Below are 12,405 nucleotides of genomic sequence, written 5' to 3'. Positions count from 1 at the left end.
AACATATTTAATTCGTTTGATTTATTTTGTGGTTCTGAAAAGAACCGTTTTTTTTTGTTTGTTTGTTTGCTTGCCTGCGGGGGGTTTGTTGTTATTCCTCTGAGGATGCGGATACACGTCATAAAATGATAAAATTAACCGCCGAAACCGTAAAGGGTACGACCTTGACGTTTCAGGGCGTAGACGACGTCCATGGCGGTGACGGTCTTACGTTTTGCGTGTTCGGTGTAAGTTACGGCGTCACGGATGACGTTCTCGAGGAAGACCTTCAACACACCTCTGGTTTCTTCGTAGATGAGACCGGAAATACGTTTCACACCACCACGACGAGCCAATCTTCTGATCGCCGGTTTCGTTATACCTTGGATGTTATCGCGTAGAACTTTGCGATGACGTTTGGCGCCACCTTTTCCCAATCCTTTGCCACCTTTACCACGACCGGTCATCTTGATAAAATTAGGAAATTCTTCGTACAAAACGACGTAGCTTCGACCAAGTTCGTTATGGAACTAACGTCAAAATTTCATTCCGCGGGACTATTTATAAGTTACGGCAGCTCCACCTCGCGTTAAAAACGAATCCACCAATGGCGTCGCCGTATGACTCATCGAGTTTATAAAACGGCCGTTGGCGCGACGAAAATTTTCAGTTGACTTTCGAACGTTCGTACGTACGGTCGGTCGTTCGGTCGAAGCAAGCAAGCAAGCCACTACCTACGTTAATTCTTTTCATTTGATTCATCCGATATCCGAGATGGCGAGAACTAAACAGACGGCTCGTAAATCTACCGGTGGCAAGGCACCTAGAAAACAGTTGGCCACGAAGGCGGCCAGAAAAAGCGCTCCCGCCACCGGAGGTGTCAAGAAACCTCACCGTTACAGGCCCGGTACGGTCGCCCTTCGTGAGATTCGTCGTTATCAAAAGAGCACTGAACTTTTGATCCGCAAGCTGCCTTTCCAACGTCTCGTCCGAGAGATCGCCCAAGATTTCAAGACCGATCTCCGTTTCCAAAGTTCGGCCGTGATGGCACTTCAAGAAGCCAGCGAGGCTTATCTCGTCGGCCTCTTCGAAGACACCAACTTGTGCGCCATCCACGCCAAACGTGTCACCATCATGCCGAAAGACATCCAATTGGCGAGACGCATTCGTGGCGAGAGGGCTTAAATTTCCTCCATCCATCCATCCATCCATCCGATCCGACCATCTAGAATTAACAAATTCTTCATCTTCGAAGGTGTTAAAAGAAGAAAAAAAAAATCGGTTCTTTTCAGAACCACAATTATTTTCCAACGAATTGAAAATTTATCGTTCGCGCATGCAACTTTTTGAGATTGAAAAAAAAAAAAAAAAAAAAAAAAGTTAGGTTATGTGATTTATTCACAAAATTCGTACTTACATAAAACGATAAACTTTTGCTTTTTTCTTTCACATTAAATTTTCTTTTAACTGAGACTATTTGAAACATTATTATATAATAAAGTTTATCATTCTTTGTAATAACACTGTTTCGACAGTCAAATGAATAGACAAGAAAATCAAATGAAAGTATGTATCTCCTCAACAGAATGTGCATTGTCCAAGCGAATCTTTCGTTCGTTTCTTGAAAATAATTGTGGCCCTGAAAAGGGCCATTTATTTGTATCGATGGTGCCCCTACGTCGATATATACGATCGGAGCACGTTCCCGAAACCACCAGGACGTCGTCGTCGTTGAAAAAATTAAATCATCGTCGTCGACTTTTCACTTCTTTCTCTTGGGTGAAGCGGTTTTTTTCGCTTTGACGGTGACGGCTTTGGCCGTTTTCGGTTTCGGCGCTTTCGGTTTCTTGGTTGGACCGGCCTTGTTGGATTTCTTCGCTTTCGATGGCGTCTTGGGTTTGACGGGCGATCTGGAGGCGGCGCTGGCTTTCTTTTCGGGAGCGGACGCAGCCTTTCTAGCCTTCGATACGGCGACGCTCTTCTTTTCGGCGGCAGTTTTCTTAGACTTGGCCGAAGCGGCGGGGGCGGCCTTCTTACCGGCTTTTGAGGCGGATCCTTTTTCGGCGGACGTCGGCGCTGACGCGACGGAACGTTTAGCAACGCCCGTCTTCTTGGATTTCGCCGATGACGACGCGGTCGCAGCGGCAGATCTCTTTTTCGTGGCGGACGGAGCCTTAGCTGCACCGGTGACGGCAGAAGCCAACTTGAACGAACCGGAAGCTCCTTTTCCTTTGGTTTGGACCAACGAACCGGATGCGACGGCGCCCTTAAGGTACTTCTTGATGAAAGGCGCAAATTTTTCCGCGTCGACTTTGTAGTTGGCCGCGACATATTTCTTGATCGCCTGCAACGAAGAACCGCCGCGTTCCTTCAAGCCTTTGATGGCGTTGGTGACCATCTCCGAAGTGGGCGGATGAGAAGGTTTGCTTCTCGGATTTTTGGGCTTCTTCTCCTTCTTCACCGGTGAGGAGCCGGAAGTGGCACCGGCGACCGTCTGTTACCGCGCGGAAAACGCTCCGCGGGATAACCGCGAAACGCGAATAATTCCGCGCTCCGTGCAGCCAATCACAAGCCCGCATTTGGCACTGAGCTGTACGGAGAGCGGACTGCAGACGAAACATCCACCGCCGCAGGCGAATCGCCCCACCCTATGACCAGGCCAGACAGACAGGAGCTCCTCCCACATCCGGCCGACGCACGGATAAATACCGGCCGGATTTCCGACGGAAGGCAGTCTGAGCCAAGCAGCGGTACGAGGTCTCTGCACTAAGTTTATCGCTTAGTCACCTCCAACAAGCATCATCTACAAAAGGGTCCCTGCGCTGACTGTATCGGTCAGCCACCCTCTACACGCCAACGAAACCGAGCACCGTCTCCGACAAGGGTCTCTGCGCCAGCTATATCGGCTGGCCACCCTCAATACACGGCTGCGACACGGCAACTCTCTCTCCTCCGTCGACCACGGGGGCAGTAAAAACACGAGTTGCTTTATTCCTCAACCAATCCCACGCCCACGACAACGTCACCAGGGAGTTGGGTAAACCCCCTGGTAACAAATTGGCGCCCAACGTGGGGCAATTCTTTTCTGAGAGCGCTCAGAAACTGATCCATGACCAAGCCGACGACCAGAGCAATGACGGAGCAGACGATCACCTCCATCGAGGAGAGCCTCGCGGTCCTCGAGCTCCATGTGGCAACCCTCGCCACACGAGAGGGATCAGCGAGGAAGCTCTTCAAAATCGGAGCCGACATGACGAAACTTAATCCAGGGGCAGAAGACTGGTTAAAATCCACTCTCGCCAGCGGGTCCACCAGCAGAGACACAGCCACGCCGGTCACACCAACGCCAACTTTTACGGCTGACGACGTCCTCCGCCTCCTGGGGCAAAAGACAACACTCCATCACCTGCCCACCTTCGAGGGACAGGACCACGAAGATCCGCGGGCCTTCCTCGCGGAATGCGAGTCCCTCTTGGGGAACCAGACAGGTCGCCAACGCTTGGGGAGCGTCGCCAACCAGCTGGAGGGGAAGGCGCGGACGTGGTGGACCGAAATGCGCCACTTACTCAGTGACTTTGAAGACTTTAAAGACGCATTTCAAACGCGTTATGGGAGTGAGGAGGTTGTCGCCGAACTAAGGAGACAACTCCTGTTCGAGCGACAAGCTCGAGGTGAACCGGTGGAGCGTTTCCTCCGACGGAAGCGTCTCGTGGCGCGTCGCGTGTGTCCGGAGCTGGTGGGAAGGGACCTGGTGCGGGCGTGCATCAAGCTGGTGCGCAAAGATATCGCGGTGCACCTGGACCCGGTGACGATCCAGGATTTCACAGCACTTCTCAACCGCGCCATCTCCGTGGAGGCCTTACTTCCACTTCCACCGCGACCAGCAGCTAACACGACAACCCACAATCCACCCCAGTGTCAGTACTGCCCCGAGAGACACTACCACCGGGAGTGCCCAGTCTACAATCGTCGCAGACAGGGAAACGACGCGAGGGCCGCACCCCGTCACGCTGTGGCAGCAGCGCGGCCCGAGGAGTTCGACGAGCAATAAGGCTCCCATATAATCACCCTTCCGAGGGAGGGAAAACCCTCGGTGGCGCCCAACTTCCCCCGCGAAACCAAAGACACGCAGTGCATGGTGCCGCGAAAGACCTTAGGACCGCAGTGCGGAAGACAAGAACGTTACGACCCGCGCCTTATGATCCGAAAGTTCGCGATGACAAACATTCCCCGCAACCCACAAAACATTCAGTCCACAGTGCGCGGCCAGTGGTCCCCTTGCTGGTAGACAACCCTGTGCGCACCGAAACGCCGCGGGTGGCAGTGACCGTGTGCGGGTTGAAAGCTATCGCGCTATTGGACTCAGGCGCGTCGACCAGTTGTGTTCCGGAAGGACGTTTTAACGCCCCGGTGCACCAGCTCCTCGACGGAGCTAACATTCGCCTCGCGGCCGGGACCAACGGTCCACGGGTGGTGAACACGCAGACGGTTGTGTGCGAAATTGACGGACACGCCTACCAAGTGACGTGCCTCGTGGTGCCCGGTCTGCGGGAGGACTTACTCTTAGGCTACGACTTCCTCCAGAAAGAGCAGGCCTACATGGACTACGCGCGCCGCCGCGTCCACCTCGGCGTAAGTAACAGACACGCCGTGTATTGGTCAGCGGAAAGACGCAACCTAGTCCAACCACGCCGACCTCTGACACCCGAGGAGGTCAATCACGGCTTCCCGGACGAACTTAGACAAACACTTGCCAAGCTCCTGAAGGACTTTGCGGGGACGTTCCACGACGACCTCCCACCATCCACCACGGTGGCGGCAAGGCACGTCATCCATATAACAGACCCTACGCCAATCCGAGTGCCAATGTACCGGTATTCGGACCACAAAAAGGGCGTTATTCAGGAAGAAGTGGACGAGATGCTTGCAAGTGGCATTATCGAGCCATCATCGTCACCCTATTCATCGCCGGTCGTCATCGTCAAAAAGAAAGACGGCAAGCCAAGGTTTTGCGTCGACTACCGACGACTAAACTGCATAACGAAGGATGAGGCGGCACCACTGCCGATCATTCACGAAACCCTCAAGGACCTGGGGCAGGCAAGAGTATTTTCGTCCATCGATCTCAAGGCGGGTTATTGGCAGATTCCAATGGCACCGGAATCAAAGCCGTTAACCGCGTTTTCCACTCCCGATGGCGGACATTACCAATTTAAGGTAATGCCATTCGGCCTTAAAAACGCCCCAGCCACCTTCCAGAAGATGATGGTACAGGATGTCCTTGCCGGCTACCTGAGAAAGTTCGCCTTAGTGTACCTGGATGACATCATCATCTACTCACCCGACTACGACACTCACCTACACCACCTCCGCCTTGTGTTTGAAAGGCTGGAGGCGCACGGGCTAAAGTGTTCCCCTCCTAAATGTCAGCTCGGCCAACGGGAACTTGAGTACTTGGGGCACCTCGTGAGCGACGGGCACAACCAACCTTTGCCCAAACACATCAACACAATTAAGGTATCACAACCCCCAACAGACCGCAAGAAACTCCGCAGCTTCTTGGGGCTGTGCAATTGGGTGCGGGAATTTGTGCCAAGGTTCGCGATAGTGGCGGCCCCGTTGACAGACTTGTTGTCCAACAAGAAAAGGTGGCGATGGACAAGCACAGAACAGAGTGCCTTTGACGCATTAAAGTGCGAGCTTGAAAAACCACAGCCTCTACGGCGTCCGCACCCGGGGCTACCATTCGTGCTGCAGACAGACGCGAGTGGGGTAGGCATGGCCGCTGTCCTTTACCAAGAGTGCGCAGAGGGCAAACGTCACGTAATCGCGTACGCAAGTGCGCGGTTTAATGCTCGGGAGCAGCGGTACCATGTCAACGAGCAGGAGTGTCTCGCGGTAATATGGGCCACTCGGAGGTTCCGGCCGTACTTAGAGGACCGAGAATTCACACTAAGAACAGACAGCAAGGCACTCACCTGGCTTGCATCAGTTCGCGACCAACGAGCCAAACTGACGAGGTGGGCACTCGAGCTACAAGCACTCAGTTTTAAGATCGAGCACTGCCCAGGCGCTCAGAACGAGCTCCCAGACCACCTGTCCCGAGACCCACTTGAAGCACCAGGAGACGACGAAGCCGGAGACGAGGACCTCCACCGGATGTTACCACCCACGCCCAGAGCCGAATTAACGATCCAACCAGCAGGAGTCGAGACGTTGGCCGAACGGGTCCGCGAGGCCCAACGGAACGACGGTCTGACTCAAGCTGCAATCGAGCGGAAGAGGGGCTTTGAGGTGGAACCCCCGGAAGGCGGTTGGGAGCTCGACCTACACCGCCACTTCGAAGTACACGAAGACGTACTCTATTACACCGAAGAGGGACCTAGGAAGTTGTACGTGCCACGGGGATGTCGAGAAGAGGTGATGCAAGAATTCCACGACTCCAACCTGGCGGGTCATCCGGGCGGCGAAGAAACGGCACGCACCATCGCGGCATCCTATTACTGGGAGAGTATAAAAAGGGACGTGGTGCAGTATGTGCGCGAATGCCTAACGTGTGCGCGTTGCAAACGCAGGCCTCCTACCGCCGAGGTTCCGCAAACCGCTCGACGCCCACGACGCGCGTTTGAACATGTCGCGATCGACATAATGGGCCCGTACCCAACGACAGCAACGGGGAACCGATTCGTCATCACGTTCACAGACTTGTTCACACGGTGGGTAGAAGCGTTTGCCGTACCGGACACAAGAAGCAGGCGAATCATACGCCTCCTCGAAAGGGAGGTATTCCCCAGGTACGGCTACCCAAGGGTGATTACGTCTGATAACGGCCCCCAGTTCCAAAGAAGGTGGACCCAAGCCTGCCAACGCTGGCAGGCAACACACCAGAGAACGGCTCCTTACATGCCGCGGCAAAACCCCGTCGAGCGACGAAACGGGGAAATTAAAAAGGCACTGCGAATTCAGACAATCCAGCGACCTGATCAAAACTGGGACGACTACTTCCCAAACATCTTGTTCCAACTCCGCCGGCGACGCAATGCAGCCACTGGCATGTCCCCGAGCCACCTCCTATACGGCCAGGACTTACCACTCCCAGGACAATGGGATGAACCAGCCGACGCTGCTCCTGAAGAAGCAGCTGAAAGACATGAACGCGCTCGCGACAACCAGGCCCAGTATATAGAACGACGCCAGCGTCCCATCAGGGGCAACCCAACTACCTTCGCACCAGGAGACGAAGTCCTCATAAAGAAACATCCTCGACAGGCCAGGCCAGAAAATCCATTCACGGTCAAATGGCAAGGCCCCTTTCAAGTCGTCAGGCGCCTTGGCGACAGCCACATCTACGTCATAGACGTCAACGGTCGTGAAGAGAGACACCACGCCGACCAACTACGAAGAGCTCCACAGCGAGCGTAATAGGTGTACTCGGAAATATCACAAATAGACTGGAGCCCGCAGGCTCTCTGTAAATATAGGACTAAGTGTAAATAGCTAGAAGTTAAGTTGTATATATGTTCTTATTTCTTGTAAATAAAACGACCCTCGCGAACGGTAGAGAGAGAGAGAGAGAGAGACAGCGAGGAGAAGAGCCAAATTACGGCCTCAAAGAGGGGGGCGAACTGTTACCGCGCGGAAAACGCTCCGCGGGATAACCGCGAAACGCGAATAATTCCGCGCTCCGTGCAGCCAATCACAAGCCCGCATTTGGCACTGAGCTGTACGGAGAGCGGACTGCAGACGAAACATCCACCGCCGCAGGCGAATCGCCCCACCCTATGACCAGGCCAGACAGACAGGAGCTCCTCCCACATCCGGCCGACGCACGGATAAATACCGGCCGGATTTCCGACGGAAGGCAGTCTGAGCCAAGCAGCGGTACGAGGTCTCTGCACTAAGTTTATCGCTTAGTCACCTCCAACAAGCATCATCTACAAAAGGGTCCCTGCGCTGACTGTATCGGTCAGCCACCCTCTACACGCCAACGAAACCGAGCACCGTCTCCGACAAGGGTCTCTGCGCCAGCTATATCGGCTGGCCACCCTCAATACACGGCTGCGACACGGCAACTCTCTCTCCTCCGTCGACCACGGGGGCAGTAAAAACACGAGTTGCTTTATTCCTCAACCAATCCCACGCCCACGACAACGTCACCAGGGAGTTGGGTAAACCCCCTGGTAACACGTCGAAGCTGCTTGATTTTCTACGTCGGCCATATTTTCGTCTATCGCGCGCGCGTTTTTTTCTTTTTATTATAGGTAGGCTTATTCTTCGGTGAAAGAACGAATGAACTTTACAGAACGAATTGGGCGCCAAAGTCAAAGTGTTGGCGCGTTCGAAAACGCGCGGACCGCGGACTAAACGAGAGCCTTCTCGTCGAGTTAGAAAATTCAGTGGGCCTCGAATACAGCTTTCGCGTGATGGCATCGTTCTCTTTACGCGAAGATCACCGCCTCCGGGTGCGGGAACATGAGCGATTCGGTCGGCGATGGCCTCCTGAATAACCTCAAGTTTTCCCGGACGACCAGCCGACCTCCAAAAGCGAACAAGGACCGATCGAACGTCGACTCGAACAAAGACCCTCCGAAACAAGGAGATGACATCCAAGTTCGACGCCGACGTTACGCGTTTTCCACGAATAACAGGAAAGTTCCGCTTTCGACCAGACAAACTTGGAAGCATCCTCTACAAGTTTCACGAACGAATCGGTCGAAAAGTACGTGCGATCTTTTCGAAAATCGCCTCGCAAAGAGACGCAGCACGGATCGGAGCGACGACCGACGAACCTGCAGAGTGTAGGAAAAAAATTCACAAACGGTCGAAGATGACGTCCGAGAAGGTCGAATTTTTTCAAGAACGAAGATAAAACCTTCGCCTTTCGTAGGAGTTGATTTTTGAAAACGATCTTGACGAACAGGTCGGAAAAAAAACGATGTCAATTTCGGACTCGACCATGAGAAACGAATTTGTACGACGAACGGACTTTTCGAACGACTTTTTTCGCAAAATCGACATTTTTTCCTCAAAAATTACCTCACACGACGAAATCCCATCATCGAAACATCACCGAAAACAGTTTTGACGGCGAAATTCTCGTCAATTTTACGAAAATAAAGGGAAAATCAGACGGACCACCGTCGAACATCCAGCGACGGGAACGGACGAGTTTTTTAATTTTTCTTGCCAATTCATTGCGAAAGAAGCAATTTTTCTCGACGAAACCATTTTATAATCATAAAAAAAACTCCCCAAACACCACAAACCAACAAAAATACGGAAATCTTGCATTGTTTGCATTTTTCAGACACTCTAAATAAAACTACGTCGATGTCGGCGGATTTTCAGTCGGTCGTCGGTCGACAGAAATCCAACGAAATTTTCATTTGTTCTTCTCAAAAACGAAAAACAAACAAATCAACAAAACATTCCCTACTATTAGTCGACATTTCGAGCAGAAACTACGAACGTCGAAAGATTTAAAAAATGAAATATGTAGGTGTGCGTGCGTGCGTACTTACTTGAAACTTTTTTCTTGTTTCATCGTCGCACTGGAACAAATTAAATTTTAATGCAATGTAAACGCGACCACACTTTCGACGAAAACATCTCTATGAATCGAACGACGTCGGAAAAAGAATAAATCGAGAAGAGAACAAATCATGAAACAACACACACCCACCCCGCCCGGCCCGGCCAGAGTGGTGGGAATTTCGATGAATGAACAGACAAAGAAACCAACTCTGTTATCAGTTCTAAGAAAGAAAGCAGGTAGCGGCGGCGGCGAACCTTCGACCGTACTACGGTCAGTTCATGAATTAACCCCGTCCGTTCGGAGTTTATTCATCTCCGGTCCGTGTCGGCGTTTACTTCAAGTGGGTGCTATTTCCATCTAAGCAAGCAAGTGAGTAAGTAAGTTCTCAAATTTTAAATTACGTTAATCGCAAGTGACTCGTTGAGATCGTCAAACGAACAATTTAATTTAACGCCTCATACGAGTTTTTTTTTTTCGTCATTTTGTCGCAAAAAAAAAACTAAAAAACGACTCGCAAAAAAAAATTTTTTTTTTTTCTTCTTTTAAATCTTGTACATTTTCTGACATGTGTACCATCGAAAAATGTCACATCCAAACGATCGAACAATCACAAAAAATCGTCAACGTACCATCTTGGAAAATTTTACCAGGCAACGACCATACCACGTTGAAAACTACCGGTTCTCGTCCGATCACCGAAGTCAAGCAACGTCGGGCGCGGTCAGTACTTGGATGGGTGACCGCTTGGGAACACCGCGTGCCGTTGTCTCTACTCTTTTCTTTTTTTATTAACATTTCTGATGTCAAACTTTTTTTAAATATATTTTTCACTATTTATATTTTCTCTCAGGAACTTATATAGTATGAAGACGAAAATTTTTAATTCGTTCGAGTTGAATTTGTGGTTCTGAAAAGAACCGATTTTTTTTCTTTTTTTTCCAACCAACTTCCAAGCTGCTCGAGGAGGATTTATTTTGAACTGGTGTATTTGGTGACGGCCTTGGTTCCTTCAGAAACGGCGTGCTTCGCCAATTCACCGGGCAAAAGAAGACGCACCGCCGTCTGGATCTCCCTGCTGGTTATGGTCGAACGTTTGTTGTAATGAGCGAGGCGACTGGCTTCAGCAGCTATACGTTCGAAGATGTCGTTCACGAAACTGTTCATGATAGACATAGCCTTGCTGGAGATACCGGTATCGGGATGGACCTGCTTCAACACCTTGTAAATGTAGATGGCGTAACTCTCCTTCCTCCTGCGCTTCTTTTTCTTGTCGCTCTTCGAGATGTTCTTTTGAGCTTTTCCGGCCTTCTTGGCCGCCTTACCGCTGGTCTTGGGTGGCATTCTCTTCTAGTCGTCGAGTTAAAAAAACGTTTAAAAACAGAAAACGAGACAGACACGACGTGCACGTTACGACGAGTATACTCGATCTAAAACGCCGCACACCTAAAATCCCTCTATTTATAACGAGCGAGCGACAAACAGGCGCTCCGCCTTAGTTCGTCGTTCGACCATTGCCCTAACGAGATGGCGCTGTACCGACCATATAAATTTCTAGCCTTCGCCGCGTTCGGCATTTATTTCAAGCCGTACGTTTGTCAGTGCGCTTCGTGTCAGTCGCAGTAGGTGTTTTGCTGTTTATATCGTATAACAACATGTCCGGAAGAGGAAAAGGAGGTAAAGTGAAGGGAAAGGCGAAGTCTCGTTCCAGTCGTGCCGGACTTCAGTTTCCCGTCGGCAGAATTCATCGTCTTCTGCGTAAAGGAAACTACGCCGAAAGAGTGGGTGCAGGTGCTCCCGTTTATTTGGCGGCCGTAATGGAATATCTAGCCGCCGAAGTTCTCGAATTGGCAGGAAACGCCGCCAGAGATAACAAGAAAACCCGTATCATTCCGAGACATCTTCAATTGGCTATAAGGAACGACGAGGAGTTAAACAAGCTCCTTTCCGGCGTTACCATCGCCCAAGGCGGTGTCTTGCCCAACATCCAGGCGGTGTTGTTGCCCAAGAAGACCGAAAAGAAGCCTTAAATTTAATTCTTCGCCGCCGTCATCTCGAACGAAAAACAAAAACTTTTATAAAAACCATCTTCACATCGGCCCTTCTCAGGGCCAAAAATTCAACTCGAACGAATTGATTTTTTCGCCAAAATACAACAACCTATGAGAATCATGTTAAAAAGTCTTTTAGATATTTTAAAGTTAAACCGATCAATTAATTCATTATACGAGCGTAGACTGAACGGAAGATTTTCGATTACATTCAACCAAGAAAGATGATTTTTACGACTTTTCATCGTAATTTTTAGAAAAATTCAATGCCCGACTAAAGCACGAACTCGACAACTCTATCTATAATAATTTATTGATTATCTAATTCAAGAAACATTCCGATTCGTCGTAAATTTCTTCACATTTCGCACATTAATCTGTTAAGAACATACACACACACACCGGTCGCCTATACGTGCTCTCCGTCTCGATAATTTCTTGCAGCAGCAGTCGTCAGCGGTGAGCCGTAATACTACAATCAATCGTTTTATTTGCTATGAGATTTTGTTTCAAGTCACGTCTGAGGAGAGTAACTCTACCCCATATTGGACATAACCTCAAATATACTCTTCGTGGCAAAAACGTTCTTTTAACGATGGTCATTCTAACCTAAAACTGCTGTCAAAATTGTCAAAGTCGCCGCCTGGATCACAAATTAAAATGATCACTCACTCCGTACGATTTTCATTTCGATTTGAAGACAAACACACAATTGAGCAACATATTTAATTCGTTTGATTTATTTTGTGGTTCTGAAAAGAACCGTTTTTTTTTGTTTGTTTGTTTGCTTGCCTGCGGGGGGTTTGTTGTTATTCCTCTGAGGATGCGGATACACGTCATAAA

General features: G+C 50.3%; 1 non-coding gene across 1 annotated transcript; it reads left to right on the top strand.

The window, feature by feature from the left end:
* The first annotated feature begins 10,163 nt into the window (after window positions 1-10,163).
* LOC148165847 (5S ribosomal RNA) lies at window positions 10,164-10,283 on the top strand. Its single transcript, XR_015771128.1, has one exon. It is a non-coding gene; the product is annotated as a 5S ribosomal RNA (ribosomal RNA).
* The last annotated feature ends 2,122 nt before the right edge of the window (window positions 10,284-12,405 follow it).

Source organism: Gnatocerus cornutus, unplaced genomic scaffold (genome assembly GCF_029298725.1).
Source record: "Gnatocerus cornutus isolate USDA-ARS CGAHR unplaced genomic scaffold, icGnaCorn1.1 ctg00000175.1, whole genome shotgun sequence".
NCBI lineage: Eukaryota > Metazoa > Arthropoda > Insecta > Coleoptera > Tenebrionidae > Gnatocerus > Gnatocerus cornutus.
The sequence above is the reverse complement of the archived record's forward strand: the minus strand, read 5'-3'. Positions and strand labels throughout refer to the sequence as shown.